The 18,734-nt window shown below is 46.3% G+C and overlaps 1 pseudogene; it reads left to right on the forward strand.

The window, feature by feature from the left end:
- The first annotated feature begins 995 nt into the window (after positions 1 to 995).
- On the forward strand, positions 996 to 11,131 carry LOC113569509 (alpha-2-macroglobulin-like protein 1; annotated as a pseudogene).
- The last annotated feature ends 7,603 nt before the right edge of the window (positions 11,132 to 18,734 follow it).

The following is an 18,734-nucleotide window of genomic DNA, read 5'->3' on the forward strand; positions in this document are numbered from 1 at the left end:
ATTAAACATGACTCCGAACAAGTTCGACAAATGAATCGTAACAGCGCAGGAGCGACATGACAAAGCAACCGACTTTGTATTAGTCCATATTCTCTAAACACTTACTGAGAGAGCCTTACCTAGTTATTCTTATTAACACAAGTGAAGAACTGAAAAGCATAACAAAAGAACAACACACACAAACTGACACCACTGCAAAATAATCACTTTCTCTAGTTTTGTATGTGTTTGAGTAAAAAGAACAATTCTAATGACCAACAGATACATTTAGCTGACACTTTTATCCAAAGCCACTTACAATTATGACTGAGTACAACTTGAGCAATGGCGAGTTAAGGGCCTTGCTCAGGGGCCCAACAGAGGCAATTTGGCAGTGAACCAGCAATGTTCCATTTACAAGTCAGGATCCTCGACCACTGAGCTACCGCTGTCAAACATTATCACATAGAACATTTATAACAAAAGAACAAAAAAAGATAATGTTTTCAGACCTTGACTAAAACAAAGAAAACAAATTCATTCATTTTTAAAAAACACAATACTACTGTTTTGATTCAGAAATAGTTCAGAAATCAACATGTGGTGAAACGACTCGTTTCATCGAAGCCTTCGTGCATGTTAGTATGCGCTCCACCCATCTCGCACATTGCTCGTTAAACCGATTTGGTTTAGGAGATCGCCTCATCAGTACCTCATTAAATAGATTTGGTTTAGTAGATAGCCTAATCAGTACCTCGTTGAGTAGATTTGGGTTTTTTGTCATTGAATGACAACATTGAGGAGAAATTCAGTCGTGGATAGGCTGTGAGAGTGACGCTAAACGCTCCAACCCAATTATCTCAAACTTTGACCGAACTGATAGGTTATTTGATAAGTGGCGCAGTAGCTAGGGCAGGGCTCAAAGACTTTTCCCCCGTGAAGGGGAGGGGCTTATTATTTATAGCACGAGCTCCCAGGTGGTCTGATTGTCTGGTAGTGGTGGAGTTGCGGTCAGGATGCAGCTCTCTGTGGTGTTTGCCACCGTGCTTCTGCTCCTCCACAGGGCTGTTGCCTTTTTCTCTAATGACACGTATGAGTGTTTATTCTTTCTCTCATATCTGTGTTTGTTAAATTTGTGGTAGTATTTGTTGGTTTAAAGTAAGCTGTAGGTCTATAAATTTGTCTGTATTATTTATAGGCTTGACTATTTGTTTACTTTGGGCCAACATGATGGAATAAAATGCATGCTACAAAAACCCCCCCCCAAAAACCCCAATTCTCAGTTTTGCTGTATTTTTCACTTGTGCCAGGTTTCATGAGTAATTGGATGATGACAATAATATAGATATTATGCAAGTTGCTGTACAAAAATTGGAGGCCTATTTAATGATTTCCATGGCTGGGCAGTGTGGATTAGGTCTTTCTAATCAACCGTATGTCAACTGGTTTTATCTCTGTTCCCCTTCAGGATTTACCTGTTGACTGCCAATTCCCAGCCTGTAGGGGGCAGTACTGAGACACTGTGTGTCCATGTCCACACCGCCCAAAAAAGCTTATTGTTGCATGTGACTCTGGAAGACGGGCAAACCAGCAAGACTCTTCTGAGCCAGACTGTTGTAAGCCAAGACCTCTACCAGTGTGTTTCCTTTAAGGTCTGTATCCTCACTGTCTACAACATATTAAAGCCACAAAGAAACTGGTTTTTATCAAGCAGAGCCCCATGTGAAAATGGAGCCTTTACTAGAAAGGTCTTGTGTCCCAATTTTGTCCCAGTTTACCTCTCTCATTCCTTTTGTAGTTTTGGTCTGTTTTTGAACATGTTCTCTGTGTAAGTTGCTTGTATAAGCACACATGTGGGTGATTGAGGAATATCAGAGACCCTCTGTATCTGCACATCAGATTAGAAGAGGTTTTCTGGGTTCACTTTGCTAGTTTCTTTCTTCATTAAACAGGTTCCTGCTGTAAGCATAGATACAGAAGCATCCATTGTCTTTGAGGTAAAAGGGAAAACTACATTCCTAAATGGGACAACAAAGATCCTCATAAAACCTCCTGCTCAGCTGACCATCATTGCAACAGACAAACCCTTGTACAAACCAGGACAGACAGGTATTGTTGGTGGTTTTGGACTGGGGTTTCCTAGAGGAGGTGCAGGGGGAACTCGACAGCCATGGATCTAAACCGGTCTCTTTCTGAGTGTTTGGAGGGTCAGCAGTATTGATGCTGTCTTTCTCTCTACAGTGAAAATCCGCATAGTGTCTCTGGATTCCAACTTCCTCACCTATAATGGGATGGTAAGGGAGTGAAATGTGCAGTTTTTCAAGTTGTTCCATAAAATAAAAGGACTGTTGCAGCAGTGTATGCCACTGATGTGAAGTGTCTGTCTCTCTCTCAGTTCTCAACAGTGGAGCTGCAGGTATGAAGTGTGCAATATGCATCATCACTCTGTATGTATTTACTGATTCTGGAACTGTGTCCTGGTTGCTATGGAAATTCTTTGCTCATAGTATATTTGAGGATCATTGCATGCTGCTGCTGTCTGTAGGACCCCAACTCCAACCGTATTGGTCAGTGGCTGAACATGTCCACATCCAGCGGCTTCCTGGATCTGTCGTATCCCGTAAGCCCCGAGGCTGCAGAGGGATTCTATGTCATCACTGCCTGGAATGAGGGGAATGAACCAATCACGCAAGACTTTGAAATCAAGAAATATGGTCAGGCGCAGCACAGTTTTCAGTTGGGATTTAATGATCAGTGTTTGGGACAGTATGTTTAACTTGTCTTGAGGGGCTCATCTTAAGAATTCTTTGCCTTACTTCATTAAACGTTTGATGTGGGTTTAATACTTTGAAACCCCTCCCCCACAGTGCTGCCAAAGTTTGAAGTAACCATAGAGCTTCCTCCAGTCATAACCGTTCTGGACACTAAGGTCACGCTCAAAGTGTGTGCAAAGTAAGAGCCATTTAAACCTTGAGACTGAACCACCTGGCGCAACATTATGTATTCCTTACTCCACAACCTCCACCCTGGCTGTAGGTATACTTATGGGAAACCAGTGATGGGGTCTGCGACTGCCGTGGTCTGCCGCAGAAGTTACGGATACTGGTGGTTTGCGCCAGGCCCTGCACAGCTCCCAGACATCTGTAGAACTTTTACCATGAAGGTTGGTCCACTTGGTCACCTGTTCCTGCAGATGGTATTGAGAAGCTTCTAAGAAACGTCTAGTCATTTAACCTTCGTTGTTTTTAAAGGGACTTTTGCCACCAAAAAGTAGCAAATGGTACAAAAGAAAGGAAAGCTCCCTTCATAAGTATTGAGACTTCCTCGGATTGCTTTGTAGTCCTCAAGTGAAGCAGTTTATGCCCCATGGAGGTGGCCATGTGTTAAAATGGGTTTAGTACAGAAGCTGAGACTTCTAGGTATAATGTGAAGAATCATTGGCAAAACTTCATATGAGGAAAAGGTACATGAACGGTCTGTTTGGGTATTTTCTTGGGCAGTAATTGTTCTACAGTGTAGCGTACACTACAGCAGTGTTTCTGAACTCTGTCTGGTCCATATTTACTCTAGACTGACAGGACAGGCTGCGGGTCCTACATCATTGACCTGAGTGACTTTGCACTGAATGATACACGATATGTAGACATTATTAATGTTGATGCTGAACTGGAGGAATATGGGACAGGTGAGGTTTTCCCACTCTCTGACCCCTTAATGGCTTTAAAAATAAGTGACTGAATATTTGAAAAGGTTTTCTTTACTTGCAAAATGGTCCAAGTGAATGCAGACATTTGTTTGAAAGAGGTGTGTGTTTCAACCACAGGAGTGGTCCTGTCGGGGTCTGGAAGCTCTACTGTTACAAGTGACATCGTCACTCTCACCTTTGTGGACGCTCCGGACACGTTCAGGCTTGGGTTGACCTACAAAGGAAAGGTAATTACTGGTCCTTTTTTTTAATGGTTTGCAATACCTGGCGTGAACTGTGTGCTGTTTAGGGGTCAACATGTAGCACAAGTTTCAGACAGTTGGTTTGGTGGGGGGTGTTTTTTAAATCCGTCTTAGATTAAAGCCACTGGTCCAGACTCCGCTCCTATGAAGAATGAATCGGTGTATCTGGTTGTGAATTATGCTGGGAACAAAAACGCAAGCTGGACGTTGGTTACCGATGGCAACGGTGTCGCCCCCTTCTCCTTAGACACGCGTTCATGGGGTTCACAATCCGTCTCTCTTGAGGTCTGTGAAGTCCGCCTTTTGTTGGAAAGGGTTCTTGTAAGTGTTACAAGCATAATCAATGTCTTGTCTTGTCTGACCCTTCTAAATGTGTCCCTTTTCTTTCTCCTCATAATAGGCCCAATATCTTGAGGAAAAGAAACCACTTGGAAATATGGCCAACATGAGAACACCAAACTACCTCTTTGCTTACCTGTTGGTTCAGCCCTTCTACTCCCAAAGCAGAAGTTTCCTGGCACTGCAGCGCCCGCTGGAGGTGTTCAGGTGTAATGGACATGCTACAGCACTGGTTCAGTACATCATACAGGGCAATGCACTGGAACCAACCCAACTCTCCCTAGATTTCTTCTACATGGTACGATCTACTGTCAGGTCACCATTTGCAAACTTGCAGCATATTGGTCTCCAGAAATCTGATTTTAACTTGGACTCCCGCCCCCCAATTTCTTGTCCTGTTGGACATGCTGTTTTGGAAGGCGTTTGTGAACACAATCTCCGTTGGGTGTGCAGGTGATGTCCCGGGGCAGGATGGTGCAGACAGGAAGCATCTCTGTGGCTGTACAACCAGAGAGAGGTCCATGCACACTTGCACTGTAGCCACAACACGGCCTTATCCTGTTGCAATGGATGTAGAGCTCAATTGTAACTGTTGGATGTGCACACCTGATTCTTCCGTTTTGATTTGAAAGATGACGAAACAAAAGGGCTCAAGTTGGGCCTGGGAAACTCTGGAGGGCTCTGAAGCTCCAGGACTGATGCCCTTTCTGCTCTAGGTGCTGTGTTCTAACTGTCCTGTGTGTGTGTGTGTGTGTAACAGAGAACCGAGGAGGAGTGGTGGTGCCCCTCCAGGATGTGCGTGCTCTGTCTCCGCTCGTCCAGGTAGTGGTGTACGCCATGCTCCCGAGAGGGGAGGTGGTAGCCGACAGCATGGACTTCCCCGTTGAGCTGTGTCTGGCTAACGAGGTCAGAATGTCACAATGTTCTAGTGGTCTTGTGAAGTAAAATGTTGCCGTGGTTGGTCTCCACTTCATAAGAAGCTGTATCCATTTACAGTGTAGCTTGAGGTTCTCACTAGTCTCTCATGGTCTCCCAGGTGTCTCTGAATTTCTCTTCTCCTGTGGAGCTGCCCGGGAGTTCTGTGGAGTTGATGCTGAAGGCTCGCCCAGGCTCGCTGTGCTCCGTGAGGGCCATCGATCGGAGCCTGTCGCTGCTCAGCCCGGACAAGGAGCTCGGCGTTGAATCTGTACGTTCATACCGAACCCCTAAAGCTCCAGGGTGCTCAGGTCTGTTCCAGCTGAGCCGCCCACCTGCAGAGCTCTGATCCAACACTTGTGCAGATGTTCTCCAGAACCCTCATTAACCTGATCAGGGTTGAACTCCAATTCAGCAGCAGCCCACCAATACTTGGATCAAATGCTTTCTCTTGCTCGGCTCATATTTTGCACAGTTGTGCAGCTGTTAAACGCTCATCGAGTCCTATGGCTGACTCTCGCATCTCATGTCATCCTAGGTCTTTAAGCTGCTCCCTGTCTACAAGTTGTCTGGATACCCAGATGGCACTGAAGACTTCTACCCTTGCTCTGAGATGCCACCTCGCCTGCCAAAGCCTCTATTAAATGCAAGACTCGCCTTCCCTGGTCCATACAATGGGAACGTTGATGTGTACCATGTCTTCAAAGTAAGAAATAGTTTTGGCACCCAGGGTTTGTAGTTGATATATGCTGTTGTTTGAAACACTGTTCCCTTTTCTCAGGATGCTGGAATCAAGACCATTACCAATGTTGACCTAAGAAAGCCCTTTGACTGCAGGACTTTGTGGAAATTTGGCTGTAAGTGGCATGAAGTCCTTTTGAGTGAAGAAATGCATATTGTATCCGATATTGAAGAAATATTCTCTCAACAGTTGAAAACGTAGCCTTTGCCAAAGAACTTCCTGTAGGCTCTGGTGAGACTCCCTCAGACCAAAACCCACCAGCCGCCACGGTCCGCAGATACTTCCCAGAGACTTGGATCTGGGACCTTGTTTATGTGGGGTGGGTACACTGGGCTGTGGCTCAAACCTGTTGCCACCAAATGCAGTGGCCTCGTCTGACCAGTTTTCCTTCTCCTCACCAGGACGTCTGGGTTTACTAGGGTCAACGAGACCGTCCCAGACACCATCACCACGTGGGAGGGAGGCGCATTTTGTACATCTCCGGTCGGGTTTGGCGTGGCCCCAAAAGTCGACCTCACGGCCTTCCAGCCTTTCTTCGTGAGCCTGACCCTGCCCTACTCCATCGTCCGTGGAGAGGTGTTCACGCTCAAGGCCACAGTCTTCAACTACCTCCCCTCCTGCATCATGGTAAGTGGTCCCAGTGTCTCCATCCCCCTATGGGACAGAGGAGCTGATTATCCCCACGGTAATTCCTACTTGACTGTTCACTGAGCAGTGAGTCCCCACTTATGGCTCGTGTGTGGAGGTTTTGTGCTGGAAGTACCTGTGAGCCACATGGAATGCAGGGGCAGTTGTACAGTGCTGGGCTCTGACGCACTGCATGTGTGTTTAAAGGTACAAGTGATGCTGGCATCCTCAAATCAGTTCTCAGTCCAACCCTGCAAGAGCTGCATTTACACACACTGCCTCTGTGCTGACGACGGCTGGACCTTCACGTGGGTCGTCACGCCCTCCGTGTTGGGTAAGTCTGACGTCAGCTGAAATTGGAAGACTGGACATGTATTTTTATCCACATATTTAAGAAGCGGATTGGAATGTGGAATTGCTGAGGTTGGCGGCAACAGCTGTCTAGCAGTAATGCTCTTCATTTGTGTTCCACTATTGCAGCCTTCTCAGAAGGCACATTCCAACTTGCAAAAATGTGTTGAGTAGCGTTACTGCTCTTTCTGGATGTACAATTATGCATTTCATTAAGTAGCTTGACGTTTCCAATGCCCAATTTGGGGGCGTGTATTGTAGGTGAGGTGGCCTTCACAGTGACTGCAGAAGCAGTACAGACATCTGCACTGTGTGGGAATCGGGTGACCGGTGTGCCGGAGAAAGGACGTATGGACACGGTGGTTCAGACCCTGCTGGTGGAGGTGAGTTCCATTGGGGTCTCCTCCACCCTGAAGAGCCCCAGTAACCACAACTCCCCTTACTGGAGTCTGCCAGTAGCTGTACGCTTCTGAGCATTTGAACACTGCTGGAACGATATGAATACCAAACTTGGTTGGGTGGCTATTCTCCTCAGTCGGATGGGTGTGTATATCTTGCACACCAAACCCCCCTTTTTTTTTGTGTGGTTCCAGGTAGTCTGTACTGTGATGGGTGGGGTTGTTCACTGTTAACTTGACAGAAGGATACTGAGCAGACTAAAGGGTTTTGTTCTGGTGGTTCTGACTGCATACTACTTCTTCCTCTGACAGGCAGAGGGCACCAAACAATCCAACGCTTACAATGAGCGCCTCTGTCCTGCAGGTCTGTAGTCCAACAATGTTCTCACTTGGGTTGGTGAGTGAGATGATGTCTCTCTGATGGCCCTTTTCCCATCCTCTAGGTGTTGTGGAGAGAAATGTTACACTGAAGTTGCCTAAAGTGATTGTGCAGGGTTCCCCCACTGCCTTTGTCTCTGTGCTGGGTGAGGACACTTGCAGCTACACACCCATTCATTTGGAATTGAACAAGGTCTTGCGTATGGACACGCACAATTCTGGTGACTCTCTCTGCAGGAGATCTGATGGGCCATGCGCTGCAGAACCTGGACAACCTGCTGGCCATGCCGTACGGCTGCGGTGAACAGAACATGCTGCTCTTTGCCCCCGACATCTTCATCCTGGGGTACTTGGAGAGCAGCGGCCAGCTGACGCCCGCCATCAGGAGCAAAGCCACCTCCTTCCTGCTGAGTGGTGAGGGCACACACCAAAGGCTCCCAGACTGTGTGCAGGATACCGGGGGGGTGGTTTGATTTTCTGCAGTTTATTCTGGACCTTTTGGCAGCATGAGCTGAGCAGCCTGTTTCTCCCCATGACTGATGCAGGCTACCAGAGAGAGCTGACCTACAAGCATGAGGATGGATCGTACAGTGCCTTTGGGACCTCCGACAACTCGGGCAACACCTGGTCAGTCTCGCACAAACCAGATGGTTCCTGTACAGCTCTCAAATGACACCAGACCCCTGGCCGTGTTATGGATGGCTCTTATTGAAATGAATGAATATAAAAATCAGAAGCTCCCTGGTGTCTGTGTACTCAGGCTCACTGCGTTCGTGATGAAGTCTTTCGAAAGCGCAAAGCAATACATCTTTATCGATCAGACGGTCATCGATCAGGCCAAGACTTGGCTGGGCAACAAGCAGCAGCTAAACGGCTGTTTTGCCTCAGTGGGCAACCTCATCCATGTGGACATGCAGGTCAGGACTCTGCAGTGCAGCAGATGTGTGGTGCAGCACTCCTGTGAGCCGGCTGGCTGACTTTGCGCTCTTACCCAGGGTGGAGTGAACGATGAGGTGACCCTCTCGGCGTACGTCACAGCTGCTCTACTGGAGTTGGGCACCCAGAGGACAGTGAGTGCTCCCCTTCCTCAAACGGTTCCCTCTAGTAGTCTGTGTGAACATGCCTTACTGTGTTTGCCATGGTAGGACCCCATGGTTTCCAAGGGTTTGGACTGCCTGAGGAACATCTCTGCACAGGTGAACTCCACCTATGCCATCGCCCTCCTCTCCTACACCTTCACACTAGCTGGAGACCAGGTGATGAGAGGAACCCTGCTCTCCCGCCTGAACCAGCGAGCCGTAGTGACAGGTCAGACTTGCCCAATTTGACCTTCACTGGATGTTGGTATCTGGCTGAGAACTGGCGTGTTTTGGAGGCTGCATGTGTCCATAAATACAGAGCAATTATGGTGATGGTTGGCTGGTATTTACCGGAGAATCTTGGCCGAGTGGGCTCGGTGCTTTTCTGTCTCCTTCAGTGGATGGGCGGCACTGGGGCAGTGGACGTGTTGGGACGGTGACGGACTCTCTGGACGTGGAGACGACCTCCTACGTGCTCTTGGCTGTGCTCTCTGGACCCCTGCTGCCCCAGTTTGAGCTGGGCTACAGTGCCAGCATCGTCCGCTGGCTGGGCCAGCAGCAGAACGCCTTTGGCGGTTTCGCGTCTACGCAGGTAGTGCCCCCCCTTCGCACCGCCAGCTCAAATATTGTCACTTTGTAGCCCGGCGTGAGTATGATCTTTGGCTCTGCTAATAGTTGGCTCGCTTGATTCAGTTTCTCGAGATGTTTACACCTCAACAGCCACCTTTTAATTCTTGCGGATGCTCTTATCCGGAGCGCCATAGCCACCGCTGCCCTGAGCACGTGTGTAAGGTACTTGACTTGTAATTGGCTAAATGTGCTTTCATTTCCTCATGGGATGAATCCTAGCCAGTACAGTAGGTTGGAGCAAGATACCAATGAACGCGAATACTGGGGTCAATGCTGATGCCTAGCAGTACAAAAGGGCTTGAACTCTAGTCCTTCTTGTTTGTTGGATGACATCAGTGTAAAACCATACCCTAGAAGAAATGCCTCCTGTTTTGAATCCCTTTTCTCTGCCCAGGACACTGTAGTGGCTCTTCAGGCTCTGGCAAAATACAGCACTGCCACCTACAGTACAACAGGCACCATTGCGGTGACTGTGACGTCACCCCTCGGCTCGAAGACCCAGTTCACGGTGAACCAGAGCAACAGACTGCTGTACCAGCAGATCCAGCTGCAGGAAGTGACTGGGGTGTACAACGTCAGGGCATCAGGCCAAGGCTGTGTGTTTGTGCAGGTCAGTCTGGTGCCCCTTGGTGTAGAGCTGCTTGAAGAGCTTCTTGGGTGTAAAAATGACTCTGGGGTACTTGTATTTCTCCTCCAGTTCACCCAGCACTACAACATCCCGCCTCCCAATGACTTCTCCTCCTTCAGTATCGCGGTCAACACAAGCTCAAACTGCAGTGCCCCAAACCTGTCTGTGGGGGTCACTGTGACTGTCAGGTGAGCTCTACTAGAGCACAAGAGGAAAGGATGGCTTTGGATGTATAAAGTCTGTCCATGTAACCCTGTGACTTTGCTTTAATTCACCTTTCAGGTATAACGGTAACAGGACTGAGACGGACATGGTGGTCATCGAGGTCAAGCTGCTGTCTGGCTTCAGTCTGGTTGAGGGGTCACTGATGCCAGTAGCTGGCTCTACAGAGGTAACTTTGACCTCACTGAAAATACCCATCATGCATTAGCTGGTCTGCTCACAAAGAACCTGTGTCTACAGGTGAAAGGCACTGTAAAACGCGTGGATCCAACGGAGAGAAACGTAGTCATCTACCTGAACGGGGTAAGAACAGGCTTTCGCCAGATCAACTTGCTTGTAAGATGAACAGTGTGTGTCGGAGGCCACCGTTACCATGGTGTTTGTCCCATCATTTTGTATGGTGACTGCATCGGTCTCCCTTCCCCCAGCTGAAGAAGGGAGAGACCAAGACCTACACTCTGGTTATCCAGCAGGACATAGCAGTGCAGAACCTGAAGCCAGCTGTGGTGAAGATCTACGACTACTACCAGCCCAGTAAGAACCAGTCCTGTTATCTTCAGAAACCGTCATGGAAGATGAGGGAGAGGGTTGGATAGAAATGACCAATATGCAATTAAGGACAAGGCTCATATGAACTGAATTCGAATGTCCGCCTGTGTAGTATGAATAAGAACCGGTTTTCCTTTCTCTCCTGTAGGTGATGTGGCCGTTACACAATACACGTCTCCATGTAACGAACGGTAGACCACGTGCCCTGCTGCCTGCACTAATGTTGGCCATGTTGTACTGCATTGTACCAGGAGAATCTGTCCCTTTACCTGAAGTGTAAATCGGCTCTAATGCTACTGGGTGACTGTTGTGTAATTACTCGGTTGTATTGAAATAAATTCTCTTGTGCAGTGTACAAATGCCTTGGTGGGGGGTTTTTGTGGTCTTCACCAGTGTTCCCTCATCTGCCTGAGCGCTCTTGTTACTGGATCACTGCTCAGCATAACTTGCCATTCAGAGCAAGACTAGTCATAAATTGAACATTGGTGGGGAGGGTCACAGGGAATTCACTCTCTCATGAGGAGAGAATTGAGGGACAAAGTATACTAATGCTCAGAAATCTATGGATTTGTAAGAAGACGAGTCCAGATATTGTGACCAGGTACACTTGGGTGTGCATCAAGGACCTCCACTTCTGTCCTGTTCCATCTACTAATCTCCTTCTCAGTGGTTTAGTTGACACTAAAGCCATTTATCATACAGGTACAGCTACACAGGATATATGAATATACAATAAATTAAACCTGCTGCTACTCTACATGTTCACATGCATCACTACAATGACTGACTGACGCATTAGACTTCATGTGGGATTTCTAATGTAACTAAATATCAAAACAATGTTCACCATCATATCCAACTAACATTGTTGGATTCTGCATGGACCACCACAAACTCGGAACTGTACAGTACATCATCCCCCCCCCACCAGATCTCTATCAGGTCCTGTAAAATACACAGTGCACTTCTACGTGTTTATCTCTCTTTAAAGTGAGGAGACGCATCCACGCTGTGTCTGTTTAAAGGGAGTAAACATGTTCATTTGACATTGATAAGGTCAGTGTAATACATTTTCATGGAAAGGCAAAATACAATTTTATCTGAAAAGGATGTCAGGACATTTTGAGAATCAACCTCCATGTTAGAATTTTAATCCTAATTGAGTCTGAAAGATGCTTTTGTATTCCTCACAACTCCAGCCTACATCTAAACTTCAAGACTACATGTATAAAAGGAATAGCAATGGCTCCAAACAAAAATAAAGTGTGAAATGGATATTTGCTGGATTTGAATGTTTGACAAACAAACAGCCAAACTCAATTCCATCCATGTGAGAAGGAAACAAACAAACCAGAAATGAACATTAAGGCCTGTACAATTAATGCAGCCTCTGGGACTACAGCAATATTACTGATATGCTTACTATATCTCCAAGTATTTCTAGCTCTTGTTACTCGCTCGTAGGTTCCTTTAATTGGTTAGGTAACAGCTGTAAAGAGTTTGAACTGGTGATTCTTATCAGCTAACTTTAATGAGAGGCTTAAAAGGAATGCAGACAGGAAGGGAGCTTGTGTCTGTCTGCTTCTCTCAGGGAGAAGGGTTGGTGTATGAAGCTGGGTATTGGGGTGTCCCCTGTCTAGTGGCACAATGTGGTGGCGCAGAAGGTAGTCGTGTGGTGTTACCTTGTGCATGTTTAAGACTGCAGATTATTTTCGTGTTTAAATTTCCTTTTGTCTTGTAGGCTTTGGTTACTCCTCACTGTTGTATTTCTGCTGAGAGATGCAGAGGGGCTTGGTGGTAAGAAAGTGTTCAGATCAAGCTACAGCTAGTGATGCTTTGTGTCCATGTTCAGGAATTTAAGCAATCTCTCTGCTCTGTTCATCCCCTTGAAGTGTGGAACAAAAGATCTGCACCACACTGGTATGGTGTAGCGACATCAGCTTCTGTGGCTCAGCCCCAAGAAGTCGACTACCTACCTTATCTGACCAAGATGGAGGGCTCTCCTTCCAGTGTTGCATCCAAGCAAAGTAGCTCTGTGTTTCCTCGGCAAGGCCCGGAACCCGGTCAGACTCCGGGTGGATGGTCAAGGAGTGCTTCCAGAAGTCAAATGGATTCAAGTGCTCAGACTGCAAGTGGCTCTGCTGGGTATTACCAGTCTGTGTTCCAAGGTGGCCAGCAACTTCCTAGACTTGTAACCCAACCCCAACTGCAGGACTCTTCTGGTAGTGGTGAAACTCAGTTTCAGGGGCAGAGTGCTAATCGTGCCCTTGGCACCCCCCAGACTTCCAGTAGCCTTTTTCAACAAGGTGTCTGGCATCAGGGGTCTGCTGGCAGCTTGGACTCTGTATCCAGTGCTCAAGGTTTCCCGAGTCAGTATACTGGTTCAAGGACGCACGCTGTGTCTGTTCAATCTGCTCCCACCCATCAGGGAGACTACAGGGCCCCATCCTCAGGCCACCCAACATACCATCCTTCGAAGAAGCTCCAACCTCCTCATGTTCCCTTCCCTCAATCTCAAAGCTACACACAGCTGAAATCCAGACTCTTTTCTTTGGCTAGCCACAGCGCCAGCGGGAGTTCAGGTGTAACCACTACTGGCCGACAGCCGGTCAAGGATGCGCAACAACGTGGGGCCGTTCCTTCTCGGGTTTCGAGTAGATGGCAGACGTGGAGACGGCAGACTGGCAGTGATGTTCCACAAAAAAGCAGTTACTATGCGTTTCTGCCAGCCCAGAGTGCAAGTTCTGGCTTGGGCTCCACCAGCCAACAGGGAGCTGGTTATGCTACACAAAAAAGCAGCAGTTATTATGGACTTGGGCCTGTGCAGGGTGCAAGCATGTGGCAGTCCTCTAGCCAGCAGTCTGGCAGACATGCTCCACAAACGAGCACCTACTATGGACCTTTTGTATTCCATGGGTGCAGGCACATGGCAGCCATCTAGCCCTGACCAGCCTTCAGTACAGACTGCCCAGACCCAGCTGGAGGGTTGGAGTGTGAGTTCTTGTGTGACCTCAACTAGCGGACAGCCAGTCAAAGATGAAGCACACGGAAGCTCTCATGGGACTGTTCCTTCTCGGGTTGCAAGTAGATGGCAGACATCAAGCCAACAATTTGCATCCCAGACTGGCCAGTCCCAGATGCAAGGCTCCAGTGTGAGTTCGAATGTCTTTACTAGCCAACAGTCTGCCAGTGGTGCTGCACAACAAGGCAGCCCCCATGGGTCCCCCCCCATTCTCCGGTTGGGAGCACAGGGCAGACATTGAGCCAGCAGACTGCATTGCACACTGATCAGTCCCAGAAGGGGGTCCCAAATCCTCCCCAAACTGGATCCCACATTGTAACCTTCAACCAATACAACCCAGCAAGTCAGACCCCATCCAGCATGTATGGGTTGTCCAAAGGGCATCTTGGCACTTGCTCTAGTGGCTGGGGACAGAATGCTGTGATGCAGGCAGGTGTAAGCCAACCAGCATCTGCTGTGGATTTTAATGTGGACCAGCAATCCTCTGACGTGCACTTATCCTACACTGGTTCCCCATCAAGTGTGTCCAGTGGTTCAACCAGCTACCGCTTCACTCAGGACTTGCCTGGTCACTCCTACTACCATCACAGTAAACCCCAATTGCTTCCTACCCAGTTCAGTGGGATGGTCAAGCACTAGGGCTCAGGCTAATGCTGTTCAGCAAAAATGATGCTGAACCTGTTCTTGGTTCTTTTCAAACTAATCCTGCTTTCTTAAATAAAATGTGTTGCCAACACTGCTGTCTCTGCTTGGTTTCTGTTCAACAATGGTGTGTAAAATGTGAAGGGAACACTAGCCAAACAGACTCTGCAGTGCGTTTGGCCTTTGCTCTATGTATACATTTAGGTGGTGGTTGTGGCACTTGTTGAACTAGGACAACGCTGTAGTGGTTGGCAACACCTGTAGAAGGCTTTTGTTGTTCTTTGTGTGTTTGTTTCTCCTCTATACTGAGACTGGTTCATCACATGTTCACAATCTATTGTCTTGCAACTCTGGTCTACAGATCCCCTAGACTCGACGGTCTCACTTATTCCCAATGTTCAGCACAGACTGGTGGTAGCAGGGGGCTGGAATTGCTATCAGCTGTTCACCTTTGTGTTTTCAAATTCTCCTCCCAAGAGCCTTGTTCCCTATGGGGGGGGACGGACCTCACCTTTTGTCTGTTCTGTGGTCATTAAAACTCTCAAACCTGATCTGATATTTCTTCAGATTCATGTGTGTGTGTGTACTATCATTAATGTTGTGTTCTCTGCTAGTTTTGAGTACAAATCACTAAACTAAAATAGGCTTTCCTTACTGTTCAATAGAGGTAAGTGGACTGTAGAGCAAGGCAGGTCCTAAGGCGTGATTTGTCCTCCTTTGAAGTGTCCGTCAGACCACTGGAATGTTAGTGGTGATATTGAACAATGCAACACATCAGGCTCATTCACACACCAGCATTTTCACTGGTACATTAATATACGGACTCAGGCTTGTACATTACAGGCAGCTGGCTGTGCATTTGAGGTATGGAGAATGAAGAGTGACGTATGGTCTGGAACAGAAAAACATTCCAATAATCATTGCCTCTTTATGAATACTAGGCACTCGTCTACAGTAATACATTCAGTTCATTTCCTGTACAATATGAATATACCGTACTGAGGTGGTCCAACAGCGCTCTCTAGGGGGGAAGCACTAGTGCTCCTCTATTATTACATGCGAGGTTCTAGAACGAGCTGGACGTAGAGCTGAACACTTCTACGCCAACTAACACGTCATATATATCGCGCACATCCCAACTAGCACTTCACTCCACACTAGTATGGCTTTACAACATTGCTAGTGAGAAGTGACGTGATTAGTGCAGAATAATAACAGTGTAGAATTAGCAACTCAGTAGGCTCCCGTAACGGGTTTACAACAGTCAGTTCTCAGTAATAAGTGAACCAAACCTTGCCAATGTCTTAACATGTACTCTTCACTAGAATAAACAGTAAGGAATCAGCTTACGTCCCACACAGCACGTGGAGAACAAGGACGTCACTGGATACACGCGCTGCGACGTCTCTTCTGAACCTGTCGCCGCAGATCTCTGACGTAGTGTGTCGTCGCTCCATAATGACGTGTACCTTTAAGAGCAGTCTGTCCAACACTTGCAGTGGAAATGGAGCCTAAAAATACTTCAGAAATGATTTGCATATGGTCTGTTGGTCTACACTAACACTGCGGGTAAATTCCTTCCAAAGGTCTGCAGATACGTTTGGAAATATTGACATGTATGTAGATAGCTGCGTCAGACTTACTGCATCATATTTTGAATCTTGCTTATGAATGCTAGCAAGTCCTTGTGCACAGTGGTCTGAAATACTGGCAGAGAAAGCGGCTGTGGAGGGACGAAATGAGGCAACATTAGGACAACTTACCAAAAGCAGAAATGTTTTTAGAGCAAAGCACAGAGATGTATGGTTATTTATACATTTAACAGGTACCACTTTAGGCCTTTTAAAAAAGCAACACCACCAGTGCCAGGACAAACTACAGGTTTATTAATACAATTTAAGAACCATAAGATTAAATATAATGAGCAGAAAGTCTGGTTGTGAGTTTCAAGCACAAAGGGCTTCACAGACATTTAACGTGGACACCATCACATATGTGCATAAACCACTTCAGCAGTACAATTCGTGATAAACTACAATTTCCACACCTAGTTAAACCCTGCCATAAAATTCTACATCACAATTTCATAGAAACAGGAAACTCTCATGGCGGGAACAAAACGTGACTCCACAAAATACAAACATATTATCCCACATCACAACTAAAATTAAGGAGATCAACAAATATTAAAACATCATGTCACCTTACATCATATTCTATATTTACCAAAATTGTGCAATACACCCACCCACACCCACACTGCCTGGCCAAATAGGTAAGAGTCTCCCATTGGATAATTACTACATGGGTGAGTATGTTTCAGCTGGCAGCAAGCTATTTAACCCTAACTGATGCAGTGAGTAGCTTCTCATTTGTTAAACAACCATGTCAAAAGACACATCCTGTGGTCGTGGAAAAGATGCTAATCTGTTTCAGAAGGGTCAAATTCATGGCATGCATCAAGCAGAGAAAACCTCTAAGGAGATTGCTGAAACTAAGCAAATCGGGTTAAGAGCTGTCCAACGCATTGTTAAAAAGTGGAAGGACAGTGGGGAAACATCATCTTCGAGGAAGGAATGCGGTCGAAATAAAATCTCGAATGATCGTGATCGGCGATCACTTAAACGTGTGGTGAAATCAAATCGTAGCAAAACAACATGTTTAATAGTGAAAGTAAGAGCATTTCCACATGCACAATGCAAAGGGAACTCAAGGCATTGGGACTAAACAGCTGCGTAGCCTTAAGAAAACCACTTGTCCGTGATTCTGACCGGCAAAAACGGCTTCAGTTTGCTAGGGAACATAAAGATTGGACCCTGGAGCAATGGAAGAAAGTCATGTGGTCTGATGAGTCCAGATTTACCCTGTTCCAGAGTGATGGGAGCATCACGGTGAGAAGAGAGGCGGCTGAAGTGATGCACCCATCACTCCTAGTGCCTACCGTACAAGCCTGTGGGGGCAGTGCTATGATCTGGGGTTGCTGCAGTTGGTCAGGTCTAGGTTCATCAACGTTATGGGCCCAAAGAATGAGGTCAGCTGACTACCCGAATATACTGAATGACCAGGTTATTCCATCAATGCATTTTTTTTCTTCCCTGATGGCACGGGCATATTCCAAGATGACTTGGCGCAATGCTCCAAATCTCCCATCATCAATACAAGATCTTGGGGAAAAATTAATGCAACTTTGGACAGAAATAAATATTGTGACTTTGCAGCAGCTTGTGGAAATGATGCCACAGCGAATGCGTGCCGTAATCAAAGCTAAAGATGGTCCAATGAAATATTAGTGTGTGTGTGTGTGTGTGTATTTATAATATATATATATAAATAATTCGATATAGCTTATATGCGAATAACACAAAATGTCCTAAAGCGCTAAAATTTGGCCATTTTAAAATTAAAATATGAACCGCTGGGACTCATGGACAGTAATTAGACATCAATCTTGGATTAAAAAGCCCAAACTAATTGTTCGAAATGCAATATGTTGAAAAAGGAATAAGAGTTCCTTTCTATAATCAGCCAACAATTTACTCTGAGTTTTTAAGTATGAATACATAACCATTAAAACATGACTCCGAACAAGTTCGACAAATGAATCGTAACAGCGCAGGAGCGACATGACAAAGCAACCGACTTTGTATTAGTCCATATTCTCTAAACACTTACTGAGAGAGCCTTACCTAGTTATTCTTATTAACACAAGTGAAGAACTGAAAAGGATAACAAAAGAACAACACACACAAACTGACAAAACAATCTGCAAAATAATCACTTTCTCTAGTTTTGTATGTGTTTGAGTAAAAAGAACAATTCTAACGGCCAACAGATACATTTAGCTGACACTTTTATCCAAAGCAACTTACAATTATGACTGAGTACAGCTTGAGCAATGGCGAGTTAAGGGCCTTGCTCAGGGGCCCAACAGAGGCAATTTGGCAGTGAACCAGCAATGTTCCATTTACAAGTAACCTCGACCACTGAGCTACTGCTATCAAACATTATCACATAGAACATTTATAACAAAAGAACAAAAAAAGATAATGTTTTCAGACCTTGACTAAAACAAAGAAAACAAATTCATTCATTTTTAAAAAACACAATACTACTGTTTTGACTCAGAAATAGTTCAGAAATCAACATGTGGTGAAACGACTCGTTTCATCGAAGCCTTCGTGCATATTAGTATGCGCTCCACCCGTCTCGCACATTGCTCGTTAAACCGATTTGGTTTAGGAGATCGCCTCATCAGTACCTCATTAAATAGATTTGGTTTAGTAGA

The sequence above is a fragment of the Electrophorus electricus genome, chromosome 20 (assembly GCF_041902795.1).
Source record: "Electrophorus electricus isolate QZ-2024a chromosome 20, ASM4190279v1, whole genome shotgun sequence".
Lineage (NCBI taxonomy): Eukaryota > Metazoa > Chordata > Actinopteri > Gymnotiformes > Gymnotidae > Electrophorus > Electrophorus electricus.